Here is a 22,218-nt window from a genome sequence, read left to right on the forward strand (position 1 = left end):
TATTCCTTTAAATCCTCCACAATATCCTTTTGTTCCTCCATCTCCTTGTCTTAATGTTCCATATACACTCCAAGATCACATTTCTTTTGATGATCCCATTATTTCTCCCATTCCATCTCTTGAAGAGCCTGTCATTGAACCATGTGCACTACACAATCCTAGTCTCCCTCATGATCCTAATCCCCCTGATGATTCTAATGTGTCAGTGCAAGATGTTCATGAACCCTCGACATGAATAATGGGTTCTTCCACTTTGGTGCAATCCGATCCACTTCAAGATTTCATTATTTCTCTCATATCATATCCACCTCATAATGGACTCGTGTCTTCTTCCCAAAGAAAAGAGTATCCTACAAGTCAAGATATTCATAAAGGCAAAGGATTAGATCTCCATAAGCAAGAATCCCTTAATGTTAAAGAAAATATTAAGGGTCATAGCCTTAGTGAAATTCCTCAAGACGTGGGTATGCCTACTAAATCCAACATCCCTTCAAAATCCAAACATATCCCTTCCATCCATCTTAGGTCCTTATAATATTCCTGTGTCATGTATGAAAGGTCAACAAAGGAACACATATTTGAGTAACTTTCATCCATGCAAAAGACCTCCACTTCATTCATATCCATCCATGCATTCCTTTCCCCCTCCAAGGAATTTGGATGCCAAGTATAAAAGTCATAAGTCTAGAAATCCACATGTAGTCAAGGATAAAACATGTCCAATATAATCAACATGTCAAAACAAAGAAAAAATTGATCTATAAAGAAAAGGAAAAATCCAAAAGGTCACAAAGGCCCATTGCTCAAAAACAAAAGTTAAAATCTAAATGGGTTCCTAAATCCCTTGTGTTGGCGATGCATTCCAAGGGACCACAAAAGCATAAAAAATAAAAAACCATGTGGATTCCTAAGCGGCTCCTTGAAGCACAAAATCCTAAAGAAACATCCAACTTGGCATCCAAAGTTGCTATTCCTCCATCACCTTCTTCATCCGTTTTGGGCCATTATGTCCGCAAATCCCAAGCTATTCTTCCATCCAAATCTCACAATCTGAGATCCATTTTTCCTCCATCAATCGACCACCCCTCAAGGTGTGTTCCAATGGTGATCTTGCCAACATTTCCGTCCACTGAAGCCCAATTCTTCCAATACCCTATCCATTATCCAATGCATATTTTTCATCGTTTGATCCCTTTGATCCAATCCTTTACATAAATCCTTGCCTTAGTTTCATCTTATTTTCCATGTCCTTATCCTACCAACGTATTTGAGCATACTTTTAAAGGCCATGGTCCATTTTTTTCAAGGCTACTATCCAAACAAAAATATGTTTGAGTCCTTCTTCCATCCCCTATCATGTGTCCATTTTCGACTAAAAAGTCAAAATATGAAAAAAAAAAAAAAAAAGTGAGAAAAAAAAAGACAAAAGAAAAAAAGTAAAGCAAAAATAATTCGTCCATTGGTGAAAACCTAGCAAACAGGCACCTTGGGCAAGTACCGTGATGAAAACCTGGCAAAAAGGCATCATGCGTAATCTATGAACTTCTTGCATACCATACTTGGGGATAAGTTTTATCCTATCATATCCTTTTGTCCTTCATCGTTCCATTATCCTATCGAACCCCTGTCATTACCCTTCATATTCTATTGTCCCTCATGTCCAGTTTCCCTTTCCACCTTTGATCTTGACAAGGCTAAGGATCATCATGAGCATCATGCATCTTGTTTGCAGCTTTTAGTCCATCATAGCTTTTGGTCTTTATCCATTTGCTTATTATAACCTTTCATCCATATTCCCTAGCTTATTGCAACTTTCTACTACTATCCCTTAGCCTACCCCAACCTTCAGTCCATGTCCCTTATCCATTCTTAGTCTTGCTTATCCTATCCATATCTTATCACTATCCATACACTCTTTTTGTCCCTTGATCTTGATCTAACATAAGGACGTGAAATGCAAAACATGTTTTTCAAAATCTTGACATGTCCCTCGTGCCATGTTCCTGCTTTACATTGTCATATCTAGTCTCTTGTCCCATCATGCAATAGCCTTTGAAAATTGCATTCGTATTGTCTCCATGATAAAAGGCCTTTGTCTTCCCTCTATCCACCATCATTTCAGCAAGCCTATTTATTCACCTGCCATATTCCTTTCCTTGATAGACACTAGGGGCAAAAATCATAAAAATCATAAAATGTCCTGAAAAAATCCCTAAAAATCATATAATGTCCTGAAAAAATCCGTAAAAATCAAATAATGTCCTTAAAAAATCCCTAAAAAGTCAAATAAAGTCCTGAAAAACGAACAAAAAAATTGTAAAAAACTCGAAATTCCTACAAAGTGAAAAACATCAAAATCCAAAAACAATTTCTTTGGCATTTTGCATTTTGTCAATAAATGGTCCCCTTTGTGCATAGACAGATCGCTGAGCATACATCTAATGACACTCAATCAAACATTGTGCTTTAATAAAATCACACATTAACAGATGAACTGTTTGACCAAGCAAGCATTCAACCTGATCATAGTTGTCACATCAATCCAAATAGCATCAACATTACCATTGGTCCTTGTCAACATTATCATGGGTCTTATACAGGGTGTGGTATTCTCAAAACCAGATTGTGTCCTGTCTTCGACAGGGTACCGCATTCCCTGAAACCAAATAGCATGATCATTCTTGTTTTCCACTTTTGACAATGACGATCAGACTGTTTGTTTGACTTGGTTGAATTTGTGCATTTTATCTTTTTATTGATTTATCTTTGGCTTTGAACATGTTCCTGTGTTGCTTGATGATGTCACTGAGTGATTTAGAGTGACCGGGATGGTTCATGGTCCCTTTCCTTTTTTGTTGTGTTTGTTGTTTGTGGAATGTTTGTCACAAACTGGGGCAACTATATCATTGGGTGTTTGTGATAAGTACGTTCACTTTGTGAATGCCGCACATACCTCAACCCTTGATGTATGCACCTTAGAATGCTTCACTCATTCCTTGTGTGTGATGTGTCTGTCTTTTGCAAAAGGGGTTGCATTCCACCTCTGGCCTTCAATGCCATGATGCTCTGCATCCACTTTTCTACAATAAATAAAGGTTCTCACCTACTTATGTGCATTTGTGAAAGAAAGGTTTCCTTCATCTCTAACTGTCCTCTGTCTAATTTCTTCTTACTAACATTTCTTCCGTTAGTCTTGGCGGTCCGTTCGGTCTAGTTTGGTCATAAGTGCACAATTGCACTTGTGCACACTGTCTTGCACTTGTGTAGCATCAAGCTGCACCTATGTACCTTACACAAGCATAGAACATCTCTACACAGGTGCAGAATGCACCCACACAGGCACAGATCTGCATTTTTCCCTCCCCTATGGGCCCCACAATGTCTCGCAATCAAGAAAATTCATGAAATAGAACATATGGGTTTTTGAGCTACATACCACTGCTCCTGCATCGTCTAGTCATCTATAGGTGCATACATGTTTGCCAAGGTGATCTGCCATTGGAATGTTCGCCATCTCTCTGCAAGGGTCCTTTTTCCTGAGCAACAACTCCTACACTTTGGCTAGTGCAAATGAACTATATTCCTTCTCCTTGTCTCCTATATATATCTTTGTTAGTACCTAGATGGATGTGCATGCTCTCCATCTTATGATGGTCATGATCTTTTGTGCCTTCCACTGCTTGTCCTTTGTGCATCTGACCTTCGATTTTTGATCCGTTCAAACCTATCGTCTTCTATTATTCTTATCGATCACTTAGCCTCTTTTCTGGATTTTTTCGGCCAATTCCTTGAGGGGGCATGCATATGTTATTGTTATTGTCTGGGGCATTTTCATTATTGTTCTTTGAAACAACACTTAGAATCACATTGTCTCAAAGAGGGGCAAAATGTAGACATCTAAAAATGGTCAACGCTTGTGGAGTCATACTTTAACATTTTGCGCATTGCCTTATTTTAGGATTCTTGTGTCGCATTAACATTTCTTCTATGTTGCGCACTTGGTCTTTATCATTTGTGAGCATCAAGTCCTCCTTCTGTATTCCTCATTTTTCTCACTTTTGAATTAGGTCTTTCCGATAGCAATCTTCAGTCATGATTTTGGTCGATCTTATCCTATCGCATCGTGGTGCATGCTCATTTATCATCATTTTGGACATCGTCAATCCTAATCGATGATAGAATTAGGGTTTTGTCCTCTTGTCAATCTTTCAATCATCTTTAGCTTGTTAGTAATCATTTGCGATTATCAACTTGTCAATCTCATCATTTTACGATCGATTCGTCATCGATCCTTGTCCTTGTCAATCTTGTCATTTTGCAATCGATTCGTCATTGATCCTTGTCCTTTTCAATCATGTCAATTTGGATCGATTAGTCATTGATCCTCGTCAATTGGAACCTATCAATTTGATCTCCTTGTCAATCTTGGTCAATTTTTCATTGAATCTCAATCATTTATCAACATAGGTCCTTTGCCAATTAGAATCATGATCGAACCTACATTAATTTCTTGTTGTCTTGACCTAATTCCTTGTTCTCTTATTTCTAGGGTTTTATGATTTGATCATTTAATCATTTTCTTCTTCTTTGTGGGTTAAATAAATCTATTTATTTAGTCCTAGGTCTCTTTCATGAACTAATTAATGGATGAAAACCTATTAATTAATTCACCTAATTTCTATTTCTCCTATTTTCTTTAATTTAACTAATATTTCCCCTAGTTTCATTCCCTCATTTTCTCCTATGTTTATGCTTCCATTTGTTGCAATAATGGAGGCTATTTTCTCTCTTCCCTTTTGTCATGGGAATGGCATTTCAATCTTTTCATAATTTGTCATAATTTTGCCATTCTTGATTTGAATTTCCTTTCAAATCTCTTCATGCTAATCTTGTGTTCTCTCCAATTTGTCTATAAATTAGATGATTTTCTTCAATGAAGAAAAAAAATCACATTTCAAGTAACCTTATACTGCGAATTTCATCAACAACTTGCTTTCCACTTGCATTTTGCACTTGTAGGTGAGATCCACATCAGATTTGAAGGTGAAAGAAGAACAATGGAGCCACATGAAGGAGATATCTACGTCAGTTTGTTTCGATTTCATTCAATTTGAATATCTTGTCTTTATGTCTTCATTGATTGGATTAGGATTGCTTTCATAGTAGTTTTAGGTTTTGTGGTTGTCCTAATTGCTATTGTTTTGATGATTTTCAATTTCTTGATCTACAGTACATAGTGTTGAAAATTTTTGTACTAATATAAAGGAATATGGTGGATTTGGTGGATTCAGATATGTCAAATATGAATCCAGGTCTACTGAAGAAAAGAGACAAATAGAAGAAGTTTTCATCTGCACACTTCTAAAGTTTCGGTTAGCTCCATTAGAACTAGTAAAGTCACTTCCAAATGAACTTTACTTGCATATTGATAATAGGTGGAAGTATGCAATGGACTCAGAGAAACAAATCAGAGAAAGAATTCTAGTCCATCTCTTTCCTAATATGTCAGTAGCTGAAATAAAGGAAAATCTGACAACCTACAATTCAAAGTTTCTTGTCAAATAGAGAACCTTAAAATTGATGAATGGGCTATATATTGACGTAGAAAATGAGACAAAAGAAAAGTGGTAGGAAATCTTCAAAATCAAGGATGTCGGTGAACAATCTACAGTTGAAATCATTGATGTCTCCGAGCACGATCCTGATATCACCGAGCAAGGTCCTGATGCTACCAAACAAGACCCTACTGACACTATTCAAATAGATGAAGATGTCATGGATACAGAGGAACTAGAGCAGGAAATGATAGAAGGCACTACATATGAAAAACTTGTATCTAGTGAATCTATTTTAGAACAAGTTCAGCCTTATCCCCCAGTCAATCAATCTATCTCAATCGAAGCTCCTTAAGATATAGCATAAGGCATCAAAGGTCACAAGTCTACAACAGGAGAAGATACTATTCTAGAACAGACCTCACAAGCACCTTCGAGCACTAAAATTGTTGCAGCTGAGACACCCAATACCGAGACACCCAAATACACCACAGAGGCTACTGGAACTGACCAAAGTGTTGCCTTTACTGAGCAACCTACTGAGGGTCAGCAAGCCTCCCAAGCTATTATCTTGGTCCAACTGACCAAAGGTAAAGAGAAGAAGGTGAAAAAGCATAGTTTCAAAGTTGATTTATCTAAACCAATAGTGTTGCCCAATGTGGATATATCAAAATTAAAGGGGCAAGCGCTCATTGATTTCAGTGAACTATGCAAAGCAAAGGCTGAACAAGAAAAATAGATGGCCATACAAAAGAAGTATAAAGTACTTCAGAAGGTGAAGACACTGCTATCAGATATGCTATCTATAGCTACAGTGTCAATCGATGCAGCCATCCACATTCAACTAGATGAACTCCTTAATCAAATAGAAACATCCGGAGTTGATGCATATTAGTATTTGAGCAAGCTAAAAGACAAGGAGTTCACTGCAAAAATGATAGAAGAGGTACAGAAAGCTCTAGCTATTGGCAAAGTCAAATTTGTCAAATTCATTGTTCAATTGTCCCCTCAACTCAAGCACATTCATTATTTATTTCAGAAACTCTGCACATTTTCTTTACTCATTAAGGACATTAAGAATAAAATTGATGTAATTGAGAAAGAGATCACTGATCTCTCAAATAAGTTGACCCCAGAGCCCAATTTAGTTCAGAATTTTTATACCAATCTTCAACAGCTGATGGCTCAATAATTGGAATTAAGAAATGAAGAACACAAGATCTGGATGGACATAATGACACTTCAGACATTATTCCTTCCTCATCTTTCATCCATCCAAGAACAGATCAATCGAGCCACATACTTGTCTACTACACAAGAGGGAAGCACTCTTGATGGCTTAATATCACTATTGGCCGATATTCAAGCACAAAATTCTTTAATGGATAGTGTCAAGGATGCACTCTTTGTTACTCTCACCAATGCCTGGAACAAGTACAAATCCATTTTTGACCAGTTACCGCCCCCAGATGGAAATTAAGTTTTTGATGTTTGTCAAAAAGGGGGAGTGATACAATATTTTTTGGGAGTGATACAATTTTGATACAGTATTGAGAGAATGATATAGTATTCGGAGTATAGTATACAAGGGGAGTATACTGAGTAGAATAAGCAGAGTATCCAAGAGCAGTATACAAAACCGAGCATGCAAAATCAGAGTTTTGTATAGTATAATGATAAGGGGAGTATATCTGAATATAGTATTTCATTGACTATTGTATATACTATCAATATAGTCATTTTGCAAAGTATATAGATTTTTGTGTTATGACTTTGAAAGTAGTTTTGTCAAACATCTCAACTAATGTCAAAAGGGGAGATTGTTACTACTTATCAAGTTGCCATTAGTTTTTATATACAAAGTCATACTATATACTCTAGTCGGTTAACACTACCGAATCATGCAGTCGGTATACACAGAGAAGTCGGTATGCACAGTCTAATCGGTTATAGAAGAAAGTAGTCACAAAGCCTAGTATGCACCGAGTTATCTACCAAGTATCTTTTCATGTCTACTGAGTAGCAAAGATGACACACCAAGTTGATATACACCAAGTAAAACATGTTACCAGATTCATTCAACCTGAACTTGCATATGAAAATGTGTTACAAGATCGAGGCACATCTAACTATTATCACATTGGAAATTGCACTTAAAGATTGTGTATGATTTCGAGGTCATCTAACCAATGAAATATTTTACATGGTTATAAATTGTGTTTGTAAGATCGAAGCAATGAATTGGATCATCGTCTTAAGAGATCTATTTATATAGCATGAGTTAAGGGTGTATGTATGAATGTAAGAAGACTGTTATACAGACATAGAGGTCACCGAGAAAGTTTTTAGAGAACAGTCGAAGAACAAAGTAAACAGAAGGGTTTACCAAGTTACTATATGGGTTACCGAGGTATGCTATAAGCAAGGTAATCTATTCTGAGCACATAGAATCTGCTATAACATTTCAGATGTAAAGTTGCAGATATTTGTAATGATTTAATTGTAATATTGTGAAGTTGAAAGAGAAACCTTTAACAGGGGAAAAGACTCTAATCAAGTCTATAAATTGTAAAGCCTCTAACCAAGTGCAACATTTAGATTAAGTGTTGTAAAATCCTTTAGCAAGGTAGATCTAATAGATCTTGACTCCTAATTGGGTAAGCTATCAGAAATAGCTAAATATGTAGCTCTAATCGAGCACCCTTTATTATTGCAGTAGTGAAGTTGTGGGTGCCATCCCCACCACATTTTTTCTCTCTAACCAAGAGTTTCTGCATAACCAAAATATATGTGTTATGGAGTGAATCATGTATGATTGTTATCTATGTAATTTAGCTTTATTTTATGTTACTGCACTATTTGGTTTATGCATAACAATAAAGTTATTATTCAAGAAAAGTTTTGGAGTACTGATTCACCCCTCCCCTCTCAGTACATTATCTTTCCATATCGGTGTCTACCGGTGTATGAAGTTTGTGATGTTGGACATGTAGAAGCCAATTGTTGGTGACTTGCCAGTTGGTCGCCAGATGGTTTCCATCAATGAAAACATCAACTATTCTCATAATAGTGTAGAATGCCAACAATCTTAATCTCATGTTCATGCTAATTTAGCTTCATATCAATATCATTATCTAGTTTAATATCAAAATCATTCACTAAGATCTTAGTTGTATAGCCTTTAGGTCTTTTATCAAACAATCCCTCATTGTTTGGGTAGTCATCATAGAGATCAAGTGCTCTTCCAAGCTGAGAGCCACCTTGATTTGAAGGATCAAGGGAGATAGAGAACAATGACATGCATTTAGAGTTTTTATTGATTAACATGTTTTGTTCTTATTGAATCTTTTAATATAATGTTTCATTGGTATGCTTGATGTGCTCACCTTAATTTTGAAGGTTCCACTCTTTCTAGCGTACATTTTTGGCCCCCATTGTGGGGCTTGAACCAGAAACTTTTAACAAATTTTTCTATAGTTTCACACCTAAAAAATCCTGAACACATTTTAGCACATACAGCATTTCATGTGGCACATTTGAGAGATTCTGAAGAGCATACAATCACTATTCTGGCACACATACTTATTCTTTTGGTGCAACTAATAATTATTCTAGCGCATAGGTAACTTCTTGTAGTGCATATAGTGGATTATGTGATGCATAAGAAATCTATTTTAGTGCATATGACTATTGTTTTAGCGCATATACTCTCTGTTGTAGCGCATATAAAATAGAAGTAAATAAACTCTGTAAGAGTTTGGAAAGTTAGGCTTGTCTAGCCCACCATTGATCTTTGATGGTTACTAACTGGTTTTTGTAGGTCTGATAGTGGTTTTTGCAGGTTCCAAGGGAGTTAATTTTAATCTTGTTTGCTTGCTTTCTTTCAAGTTAGTAAAAGGAATTCACTTCCTTTTTACAAAGGGTTAAAAATAGCTGAATCTTTTAATTTGGTTCAATTAAAAGGAACCTCATTCTCATTTTTGGGCTTTAAAAAGAATCAAACCTTTCTTTCTTGCAAGAATAAAAAGAACAACAAAATCTCACATTTTCTTTTTGTAAGTTAGAATCACACTTCATTGTTGGGATTTAAAAAGAATCAAACCTTTCTTTCTTACAAGCATAAAAAGAAAGACAAATCTAACATTTGATTTTTGCACGTTAGGATCACACTTCACTTTTGGGCTCTAAAAAGAACAAATAACTTTTCAATTCTTACAAGGGGTAAAAATAATAATCAATATCTCATTTTTTTTGCAAGATAAAAAGAATGAATCACATTTTCTTATAGGAACGTGATTTATTTTTTTGACTTGGAGGTTTATTTTCAAGTCAAAAACAAATTTCTCTGTGGACTAAAATGAACACCATGATTGTTGGAGCAACATATTCAAATAGCAGTTATAAAATTATTGCAATAAAGGATTAAAAGGAAAAAAAAATTTGCCTTGTATCGAAAGTGATAGGTATATGCTCTCTCCTTAATTGGGTGACCAAAAATCCAAACTCACTATTTCAAGTTTTCTTTCAATTCATGCAAGTAAGATACAACCTTTAGTAGGTCTGCCCTACTGAGAAGCTCATAAGGCCGCTGAGAGGGGAACACCTTTAAAGCCAAGTTTACCAACCCGCTATAATCAAATGTAGATGGAGATGAAAATCACATCCAATGGAAGTGTAAATTGATAGTCTTCCCCCAGTATCCTTGAGATATGAAAAATCCTCTATTTTAAAGGTTGGGAAGCCTCTTGAGGGAGTTTATCTTTTTATGGGCTAAACAAAACCTTTATTAAAAAGCCTTAGAATAAGAAACTTGTTGGCCTCAATTTTAGTACGGCCAAAATCGTGAGGCAACCCTCAGAAACTGGTCCGTTTCATACCTTATGATCTCTGGGAGAGCTTAATTGACTTCGTCGGTTAGCTCATTTTGTTCCTTGTTTTCTATTTTTATTGTTTTCTTAGTTCCTTTAAGTTTGCAGTTTTACCTGTAGTTCAGACTTTAAAGTGTGAACTGGAGGGTTCTTTTATCTTTTCTAGATACACTTTAGGCTTTAAAGTCCAATACGTATTTGTAGGTTTTCTTCTCTATAGTTCAGACTTTAAAGTCTGAACTGCATGTTGTCATAACCTGTAGTTCAGACTTTAAAGTCCGAACTGCAGGTGATTTGTCCATCAGTTGCATGTCAGACTTAAAGTCCGATGTGCAAGTGTTCCTAGGTTGGCATGTCAGACTTTAAAGCTCGACATGCAACTACGTGTTGTATTAAATGTTGTATTTATTGATTAATTAGGGTTTGTTAAATGCTTTTTAAAGTTATTTTTCAAGTTTTAGTCTTCATTTTTTTTTGTCTTGTGCGCACCCTCCTCCGTTTTCTTCATTGCAACTCAAATTTTCTTCACTGTGACTCAGGCAGATCTCTCCTTGTCAGATTTCTCATCGCCATTTGTTGCAGAAGAGGTAGGGTTTTATTTTATGTGTTTTCAGGTTCCTTTTTCAGGTTTGCATCTTGTTTGTTTTTCTTTTTTTGTTTTTGTTTGTCTTTTTTGGGCTTCTCTTTCGGAAGGCAATCAAATTTTGTAGTCCGATTGTCTCCCTTGTTTTAGAGGACAATCAGACTTCAAAACCCGATTGCCCTCCAGAGCCCCCTTCTAAAGCTGCATACCGGATTTTAAAGTCTGGTGTGCAGCTGGAGAAAAGTCTCTTCGCATATTGGGTTTTAAAGTCTGATATGCGGGATCTTAACCTTCGCGTATTGGACTTTAAAATCCGATATGCGGAGGAGAGTAGGTTCACACGTCGGGCTTCAAAACCCGACATGTCAACCAGTTGGCCTTCCCCTTTATAAGCACATCGAACTTTAAAGTCTGATGTGCCTTTAATCTTTTCTAGATTGCACATCAAACTTTAAAGTCCTATGTCCTTGTTTGAAGTTTTTCCCCAACACATCAGATTTTAAAGTCCGATGTGTTACTATTTTTCCCCTGATTGACACATCAGACTTTAAAGTCTTATGTGTTGATAACTCATCCCAAATTGTAAATCAGACTTTAAAGTCCAATGTTCTGATCAAGTTTTTTTTTAATTACACTCCAGAATTTAAAGTACGATGTGCAATTTTTGTTTTCCAAAGAGCAGGTCGGACTTTTTTCCCTGACTTGTTGTTTTTGGCAGTTTTACTCCTAAGCCTGTTTTGAGTCCTGTTTTTTGATCCGTTTGAGAAAAAATGATTTTGATAATGATGAATAGCTAATCATTAGTGTTGAATGCATTCATCATGCACGAATTTCAAAGCTCTCTCACAACAAGTCTGATTCTTCCTCAGGTCAGTTGGAATGCTCTCCAAGTAAAGCATCATCAAGAAATATGAAATACAAGTATGACAGGTATTTGAATATGTACCCAAAAAGTTTAGTACACTCAAATATTAAGGAGATTAGAGACACCAAAATTGGGCATGTTGATATGAAGGAATTTGTTGACCAGGTTCAAAAGGCTCCAACACGTCTAACTAGTTTAATCAAATATGAGCTACATAAGTATGCATCTTTCCTAGTTGTAGCTCATGATCCTGAATTTGTACTGGAAGTAGCTGATCATTTTGATCCAAGCACAAGGAAAGTAAAAGATGAAGATAATGATGTCATCATGACCCTAGATAGTCTATTCTTCAATAATGTCTTCAAAGGTTCATCAGTTGAAGAAGTAGCTAATATTTCTCAAGAGAGTGCTCAAGAGTACTATGAGAAACATGAGGATAAATGCAAAAAGGTCATCAATACTATGTATCTCTCTACTGCAAGAAGTTTCATCACCTCACAATGGCCTAATTCCTTCCACAGGAGTGATTTTAATGAGAAATATAATGAGATGGTCACCATGTTATCCAGAGTGAGGGTTAAAAGACTCATTATTTTCAAAACTGGATGTCTTATTACCTAAATATAATCAGAAAGGGAACCACAAGAATTGATTGGGGACAGAAGATTGGTGCCCATTTGGGAGTACTATGATCAACTAGCAATCAAGAACCAAGGTAATCATTATAGGAGGGTTAATGATACCTTCTTTGTTGTATGGAAGTGTATTTTTGATAAAGGCCTACATAAAAGGAGAATATCAGAAGCTGCTTAGAGCAGGGTGTCTCATTTTGGGTGTGCATTTTTGTAGTTTCCCACATTCACCTATATCTGAATTGGATGTTTCTCATGTGAGCGCTTCATTCTTCGAAGGTTTCCTTAAGAAAAAATCATCCTTATGGAGCTGTGCAGACAACTGATTAGTGTGCATGAGAAACAATCATAAGCACAAAAGACTGGGCTGAAATTCCTAGAGTCAATTGGCAGGTATTCAGTGCTAACCAATCCCAAGGCCAAAAATATGGAGGAGGAAATGCAGTGGAATACCATGAGAAGATTCAAGGCCAGAACCAATTTTGATTTTTGGGGTATAAAGAACAAACTCAAAAGGACTTATACTCATGTTTATAGGTTTGAGGATGTTTGGGTAAATTGTCAGAATGAGGAGGATATAAGAAAGATGGATTTGAGCCACCTTACTCTGGAACAAATTGAAAATTTGGATCTAGCTAAGATCCCAATGACCATGGAAGACACAAATGACATAGTGGACCCTATTTATTATGAGAAGAAGATTGCTGACTCCCCAATTCCACTTGTGAAATGTTCGAAGAAGAAAATCAAATCTATTACATAGAGGATCTCTCCTATCTTAGCAAATACCAATGCTTGGTTTCTAAAAAAGAACCTTAAGATGAAATAGCTTCCCACTAGTTCAGCAGATGACGACAATAGTGATTGCCCATTGGGCAAGATAGCAATAGCTGAAACAAGAACAAAGAGCAGGGTAGACTCACAAGCACTATCCTCAGCTCCTGTGATACAATCGAAGGGTAAAGGACCCAAAATCAAATTTATAGTTAAAGGGTTGAAGAAGGGTGAATCATCATCCACATCATAGGAAGTAGTTGTGAAGGAGCCAGAACGACCATCTGCCAGTGAAGTTGGAAAAGGAAAGGAGGTTGAAGAAGGTGAAATTCCTCAACAAGAGGAAGTACAAGTAGAGGAAGTATCAGATCCAGCTGAAGTTGATACCCCAATTACCTCACAGGGAATCGTCCATTCTATTGACTCTAACTCTGAATTTGACCAAGAAGATGAAGATTGTCAAGAAGATGGAGATATAAGTATGAGTATGACACAATCAAAGACCATTGGTCAGTTTTTTACAATAACCAACTTCTCTAATTTAGATGATATCCCTTCATCTACTTTTGAATCCACCATGATGGATTTTAATGAGACCTTGCAAGATGCACTTACATAATAGGTTTCAAAAGATTTACCCATCACTACTACCACCAACACAACAATTCCTCCATTGGTAAGTCTTGAACTTACATTCACAGCACCCTCCACTCTTCCATCTATAACTAAAGAGGTAGCAACAACAAATGTTCCACTAGATGCCTCAATATCAGCACCCTCAGGTTCACTCACAACTACTCCAAGTTCCAGTCAACCTACTTCTAAAATTTCAACTCCAAGTCAGCAAGGAGCTACTACTCCATCAGCCAATCTAGAACTACCCCCTTGGATGGAAGTAGTGGCCCCTAAGACAAGAAAATAGGTCATATCTCTAGATGAGTTTGAATTTGAACTTTTAGTTCCTCCAAAGCCTAAGGGAATGAAAAAGCCAAAGACAGTATCTCGAGTAGTAGTAGACCCAGCTTCCAAGAGAAAATATGTCAAAGTTACGGTGCCATTATTAGACAAGGACAATGGGAACATACAATCTGAAGATTATACCATGCAGGTCATAGAGCTCAGGGTGGAAACACATGGGAGTGTGAAATTAGATTCTCAGACAACCCTTAATTCTTTATTGAGAAGATTGGATCAAGAGAGGGATGAGAAAAATATCTTGAAGCAGAAGTGTGAACAGCTGACCAACATTCTTCTAAAGGTCACACAATCTTCTCAAGAGATAGAGCCTATATGATCCTCAATAGATACTGAACCTGTCAAGAGGATTGAACAGGTGGGAGCTAAAGGCCGAGTGATGGATGAGTGGATTTCAAGGCTAAGGTCAGAAGGCTCTCATCTTCTAAGTTCAACAGTAGAACTATTTTTTAATTATGAAGTAATCCAGAGTCGGATGCAAGGACTCGAAACCTCTTTACCACAGGAGATTGAGGAGGTTGTGAAAATTACTACCTTGTGGAGAAAAATGGAGGACTTTAGGATAGATGTCCTGGTTGAGAATAAGGTAATTACCACAAGGGAGAAGTACATTCAGATCTTGTCTTTATTGTCTCATAAGCAAGAGACAATGAAGTTAATGATTATAGAGCTGGACCAGGAGAAGAAAGAAGGTGATGATGAGGTTGACCTTATTTTTGCTAAAGTTGGTGATATCCCTTGCTATTTATATGATGGTGATCAAACTCTCACCACTGTTGAATTTGTCACACAAGAATTCCTTTCTTTGATGGATCAATACACAGGACAAGATTTCTCTCTTGATACCTTTGATAGACTATTAGAAATTCAGGTCAGCTTTGAAGTCCTCACATCCATGTTGAAGCATGTTAAAAAGAAATAGGTGAAGATTCAAGATGCAATGTCCTGCGTCCAAATCATCACAAGTTCTACCTTGATGTCGAACGAAGCAGAAATGAAAGCCATCCTTGCTAAATTCAAAGATTTCTAGAAATCCAATGAAGAGGAGAATCAAGAATGAAGTTCCCCCTCCTGGCATCCTTTCTTCATGCGGCTGCACCAGTAAATGTTGTCAATTTTTGTGCATCTACACATTTTCTTTATGTAGTAGTTGTAGTAAAATGGGACTGTGCTGTTGAATAAGTCAATGGTGCCCACCTTTTTCTCAACTTCTTTTCCTATATAAGGATGACCTTTTTCTAAATATTTTATCTTTTTCATGCTTAGCAAAACTTTGCAGATTTTTTATCTCAACTAAGACTTTGGGCTTTTTGTGGTGAAAATCCTATCAAACGAATAAAGAAAAGAGTTTTGTTGATTACAAACTTTGCGTTGTATCAAGAAACTCATTTATATAATTTTATGTTCCTATGTCCATTGAATCTATATTATCTTTACTTCTTTGATCTTTAAGATATTGCTACGTGGTTAGAGAGCTCTCAAATATTGCAAAGTACACTTTGTGCTCTTAGCATACTTTAGAAATCTGCTGATAAATTAAGTAACTTGTGGTAAGCTTTGTATTGCTACGGTTATTTGTAGTTTAATGGATTAGAAATCTATACTTGAAGACTTTGAGCTTTAAGCTAAGTTTCTAATTGTTTAATTTGTAACAATCAATGTGAATTAGTGTTACCTTAAAGGAGACTTTGTGCTGCTTAATAGTAACTCTTGGTGTAGTTTGTTAGATTAATAGTTCTTTTCTTTAAGTATCTGAAGAGGTAGAGAAATTGTAACTAGGTGAAGGGAGAATACATAAACTCTGAAAAAAGAGAGTTATATGCCCGACACCAACCCACAAATTTAGTTTCTTATTAATTAGAGGAGAAATTTCATAGGGAACCTCCCCTTGATGAGAGGAGAGATTAATTTCTCAGCATAGCATTGTGTGAATTGTATATTTTGTCATTAGTACATTGGTGACAAAATATTCACCCAATAGTTTTTTGGCGACTCTACTAGGGAGCGACGTGCAACCGGTTTGTCTTTTGGGTTGCAGTGTGCTTTCATTGTAATTTCCATATTGTAGTTTTTCTTCAAATCATAATCTGGCTGATTGAAGTTACACTCGTGGGCAATGATTAGCAAGAATTGTTGATCCTACTTTTGAAGTATTGCAGCAATTTTATTTTCCCTTTGTGACACCTCCATAGATGCTTTCTCCTTTGTAGTGGACATGAATTTTTCCTCCATCTGCACGATGATCTCCCATACCAAGTGAGGCATCAAGTTTGCAAGTTTCAGTTGTTATACTTGTAAATCATTTTGTAATACCACCCTATAATCCATTAAGGATGGTTGCTGCTAGCCCTTGGGCACTGCTTTTGGTCCTCTGAACTTGACCACACCTTTGCATGAACTTCCCAAAGGTACACGAAAAAATTTTACCCAATTTTTTGGGGGATGGTTCTCAACACTCGGACAAACACATTGCTACCTTCTACATCACATATGGAGTCCTAGTTGTTGAGCACGAAGATGTTTTAGTGAGATTATTCATTGAGACTTTGCATGGAGTTGTTGTTGATTGGTTCTATCATCTTACTAATGCTTGTATCACAAATTGGGCAACTCTCAGAACATTGTTTGAGGCGAGATTCAAGTCCACTGAAGATGATCATGCTTTATTGGCACAATTACCTCAGTTGAAGAAAAAGCCTTAGGAATCCATGTTTGAGTTTGTAGCAAAATTTGACAAGTTACATAATCGTATTCTAGTTGCTTCAAGACCCACTGCTGAAAACTTGAAATGCTTTTTCATCAATGCCCAATTGCCAGAGGTGATTTTCCTTTTGTGAAGGAACAATTCTAAAGATTTGGCTACAGCTCAACAAATGGCTATATCGGTTGAAGATGATCTTATCCTTGCTGGTAAGATAAGGAGAGATCCTAACAAGGTTAGGAGTAATCAAGCTATCGATGCATCTCTCTCTTCAACTAGTTCTGTTGATCCCATGATATAGAAGCTAGCAAATGAGTTGTTGGCACCTAAGAAGCAAATTTCCTCACAAGGAAATAATTCTTATCATGATGTTCTAAGAAGGACTTATCCAAACAATGCTTTCAATTATGCCATGCGTAATCAGAATAAATTACCTCCTGCTCCAGAGAGGCTTGCATTGGAAGCACCACCCCAAAGTTCAACTATTGGATATTATGAAGCTAAACAGAATGATCTTCCTCCTTTTAGTGAAGAAGATGCTAATTTGCATCAAGAATGTGATGCAGAGTTGGATAGCAACTCTAATATAAGGTTTATGCAATATCAAGAAGATGATACGCCAAACACACATGATGGAGACGTCTTTGCAGTATTCACCCATTCACAAACACAGGCAGCTCAGCCACCTGTCATTGCAAAGAGTGATGATTCTACTAAAATAGAGGACTCTCAACATTTGCCAATTTCTATTGCGAAGTGTGGGACTCCCATACCAAATCCCGCAAAGGATAACACTATCTCAATGGACACTGTGAAGGATAAAAATGTAAGTGATTCTTCGACTGCTGTAAATTTTTCTACACCTATCAATTCTTCTACCCATGCATCAAAGACTAGTGTACCAAATATTTTAAATTCTCAAAATGAGAATCCAAATCCATTTTTGGTGTTGAATTCCTTTCATTCATTTGATATATTTAGATCATGCAAAGAAAACCAAAATATAAATATCTGAAGTTGAATTTTTGAGATCTAACCCAGATCAATTTGACCGTTTGGTCAAATTTGTTAAAGAAAAAGATTCTACCCGTAGTAATCTTCCAAAGTCAAACTCACTTCGAAACAACCTAGTAATTTCCCCTTCTCTTATTGAGAAGATAAAACCATTTTATATCTCTTTGTTAATAAATGGTTATAAGCTTAGTAACTGTGTAATTGATTCTCAGGCATCTAATAATGTTATGCCGTCAAAAGTTGCCAATGCTCTTGGTTTAACTTTGACCAAAATATTTGGAAGGTGTTTCTCTATGGATAATAAACAAGTTCCCTTGATTGGTCAAATCAAGGATGCATAGTTTTCCTTTGCTTCATTCCCAGAAAAGAAAATCAAAATGACAGTACTAGTAGCCGATGTACCAACCTCCTATGGGCTATTGTTGGGAAGAAATTTTTGTAGAGATGTTGGGGGTGGGTTAAACATGGATATGACTGAGGCTCGTATCCCTGTTAAAGGAGTTGTCCAAAGGTTACTTCTAGAAAAAAAAATCAAAATATACCGTTGTCAAGTCTGACGATCAGTGGACCTAGATTCTTTTTGAATCATCAAGCATGGGTAATTATTTCATGCATGTTGATGATGGTTTAAAGGTGACTCCTGAGAGTGAAGGTGACATCTCACTCAATAATTTCCCAAAGTGTTATAGAATCAAAAGTATCTTCAACTTCACAACAAGAAGTTCTCAATTTTGATACCGTCAGCATTGGTAGTCCAGATGATGTTTGGACACTAGAGTTTGATGGCAGTTGTTCTTCTACCAAATCAGGAGCTAGTATTGTTTTGGTTTCTCCTGAGGGTAATTTTTTCCCTTTCTCCTTCAAATTGCAATTCAATAACACAAATAACACTGCTGAGTATGAATGACTCCTTTCAGGAATGAATGTTGCTCAGAAGAAGGGAATCAAGAACTTACATGCTCAAAGAGATGTTGAGTTAATAGTTTGTCAGGTAAGGAATATATATCAAACAAGGAGTGAAAGGTTGCAGCATTACCGTAACCTTGTCTGGGATCTAATAGAAACATTTGATGCTTTTATTATATCTATAGTTTCTCATGAATTCAACGATAGGGCTAACTCATTAGTAGTGTCAGAAACTTCTTTGGTTCCTTACAAAGATTTTTCAAGATCAACTTATGTTGTTGAGTTAGTTTTCTATCGAAGCATTCTTGACAACTTTGATCATTGGCAGGTGTTTAATGATGATCATCATGTAATAAATTTTTTTCAGACTTCTGACAATTTTGATGATCTATAATTTGAAGGTAGTCATTGCCCTTCAAAGGATGAAATTGAAAGTGTTGATGCAAAAATGGGAGAGAAATTTTTGCAATTAAAAGGAAACAAGATCCCCAAGGGTCTAGTTTCACTAGAAAAGCTTTTTGACAAGCATTATCGCTATGTTAAGAAGCAAAAAAGATCAACTACAGGGTTAATGGAATATGAACAAATAAACATTGGGACTAAAAATAATCCAAAAATGATCAACATTGGAAAGTGTTCTTCACAAGGAGAAAGGCAAAAATTTGTTGCATTATTGTAGTAGTATTTTGATGTCCTGGCATACTCCTATGAAGATCTAAAGTCTTTCTATGGCGAAGAGCTCCGCCATGACATTCCTCTAAAACTAGGTATTACGCCTTTCCATCAAAAGCAAAGGCAATACAACCCAAATCTTTCTGATACTATCTTTGCTGAAGTTCAAAAGATGTTGAAAGTAAAGATAATCTTCCCCATCCACCATTCTTCTTGGATAGCCAATATTGTACCTATATGTAAGAAGAATGGCGAAATTCAGATATGTGTAGATTTTTGAAACTTGAATCAAGCATCCTTGAAGGATAATTATCCTTTACGTATCATGGACCATGTCCTACAAGCTATTATTGGAGCAGAGATGATGTCCATGTTGGATGGATTTTTAGGTTATAATCAAGTAGAAGTGTTGGAGCAAGATCAACATAAGACCGCATTTACTACACCTTGGGGTACCTTTGCATATCACAGGATGCCTTTTGGATTAATAAATGCGGGAGCAGCTTTCCAACATGCAATGGACTTGGCCTTCCGAAGTTTTCTTGGTAAGTTCATTGTGGTCTATTTGGATGATTTGACAGTTTATTCTAAGGAACGTCAAGTTCATTTTTCCCACCTGCAATGAGTCTTAGAAAAATGTCGTCAGCATGAAATTTCCCTCAATCCCAAGAAATCTATTTTTGGGGTCACTGAAGGTAAATTGCTTGGGCATATTGTTTCGAAGGAAGGTATTAAAATTGATGTAGAAAGGGTAAAATCTGTTCATGATCTTTCCTTGCCAACAAGTAAGACTGTTGTTCATTTTTTCTTCGGTAAAGTTAATTTCCTGCAAAGATTCATTCCAAACTTGGCTGAACAGACTAGTCATATAGCTAATATGATGAAAGGTAATTCTCTCTTCAAATGGACTCCCGAAGGAAAGAAAGATTTCCATCAAATCAAGGAAGCCATGGAAAATGCTCCAGTTTTAGTATACCCAAATTATACCAAAGAGTTCATTATGTATAGCTATGTGTCAGATCATACTTGTTCGGCTATACTAATGCAGAGAAATAATGAAGGTGTGAAATCACCTATTACATTCATGAGTTATCCGTTGAAGGCTCATGAGTTGAAATACTCAGAAATGGAGAAGAATGCTTTTGTTGTGGTGAAAGCGATTAAACATTTCAAGTTTTATATTCTGAATTCACATGTCATTGCTCTTGTTCCTGATGCTATTGTCAAGTCAATTCTGACACAACAAGAGTTTGGAACTAAAAGGGGCAACTGGGTTGCCAAGATTCAAGAATATGATATGGAAATCAAGCCCACTAAGTTGGTTTTTGGAAAAGGTCTATGTCAGTTGATAGCTGACAACAAATCAATAGATGAAGTGGTGCTTGAAAATGAAGGTGTTAATCAAGATCTTCCTCATGTTCTATTTGTTAGCATTATTGATGAGTGGTATTCCTACTTGGCATATTTCTTAACATATGGAGATTGTCCTGCACACCTATCAAGGAAAGAAAAGCAAACCTTAAAGCTTAAAGTAGTGAATTTTGTCCTATGGGACAAAGGTTTTTACAAGAAGGGTCTGGACGACAATTTCCTATGCTATGTGGACAAACAACAACAAGTAAGATTACTTCAAGATTTTCATAATCTTGCTTGTGGAGGACATTTTTCTGCCCCTGTTACTGTACACAAGATCTTGCATGCTAGGTATTACTGGCCAACATTGTTTAAAGATGCATACAGTTTGGTTCGTAAGTATGAGCAATGCCAGCAATTTGTTGGCAAGCCTAAATTAGCTGTGCTCCCACTAAAGCCAGTAATTATTGAAGAGCCTTTCCAATAGTGGGGGTTGAACTTCATTGGACCTGTCAATCCAACATCAAGTGTAGGTCACATATATATCCTCACAGCAATGGATTACTTCACCAAGTGGGTGGAGGCAATTCCAACTAAGCAATCTACCTCGGCGGTGGTTTGTCAAATTCTGAAGGAGAACATCGTCTCAAGGTTTGGTGTTCCTCATAAGATTATAGCTAATAATGCTTCATGTTTTTCATCCTATGAGATAATTGACTTTTGGTTTGATCATAGTATTACTCTTTCACACTCATCTGACTATTATTTGCAAGGAAATGGTTAGGTTGAGTCAAGCAATAAGAATCTGGTTACTATTATGAGGAAACTTGTTGATGATAATCAATGGACTTGGCATAAAGCTCTTTATGATGTGCTATGGGTGGATCGTATAACTCCAAAAAGAGTAATGGGTATGTCACCTTTTCAACTTTTGTATGGGTTGAATGTTGAGATTCTGATCACTATGGAACTTCCAACATTAAAGCTCGCCAAGGCCATTGAAGACGAAACATATCAAGATTCATTGGATAAGCAGATCATGTTTCTTTCTCAGCTCGAAGAAACAAGGGCTGAAGTGTTAGATAGGATTACTGCACACCAAAGCCAAGTGAAGGCATTGTTTGATAGGAAAACAACTTCCCATGACTTCTCAGTTGGTGATCAAGTCTTGTTATGGGACAAGAGGAGGGAACCAAAGGGTTTGCATGGAAAGTTTGATTCTTTATGGAGAGGTCCCTTCACTATTCATGAAGTATGTGGCGAGCATAGCTACTTACTTGTATATGCAGATGGTACCCCATTCTCACTACCTCATAGTGG

This window comes from Cryptomeria japonica, chromosome 1 (assembly GCF_030272615.1).
Source record: "Cryptomeria japonica chromosome 1, Sugi_1.0, whole genome shotgun sequence".
In the NCBI taxonomy this organism is placed as follows: Eukaryota; Viridiplantae; Streptophyta; class Pinopsida; order Cupressales; family Cupressaceae; genus Cryptomeria; species Cryptomeria japonica.